Source organism: Uloborus diversus, chromosome 8 (genome assembly GCF_026930045.1).
Source record: "Uloborus diversus isolate 005 chromosome 8, Udiv.v.3.1, whole genome shotgun sequence".
Taxonomy (NCBI): domain Eukaryota; kingdom Metazoa; phylum Arthropoda; class Arachnida; order Araneae; family Uloboridae; genus Uloborus; species Uloborus diversus.
Genome location: NC_072738.1, coordinates 3109266 through 3109602, shown reverse-complemented (window position 1 = coordinate 3109602; position 337 = coordinate 3109266).

Genomic DNA, 337 nt, shown 5'->3' with positions numbered 1-337 from the left:
AGCATTTTTGCAAACATGACCAAAGCTAAGCCAGAATTGCAAGTAAGTACAATAATTTAACTCACCTGTAATTCTTGAAAAGCACCGTAACCCACACTTATTTGCTCCCTTTGGGAGCTTATTTAGCATGGACCAACCGTAATTGACCTCACTCCGATACATTTTATAAATACGCTCAGTTAATCTTTAAACTGGGAGCTAAAAAATTTTTTTTGCAACAGTGGTAAGGCTGCATTCGTGCAACTTGTAGCAATTCATGAAACTTTTTTTCGATGATGCTTGATTTTTCCAGGAAGTGGATGAAAACCATTAACTTACCGAAACGTAACACGGAAAT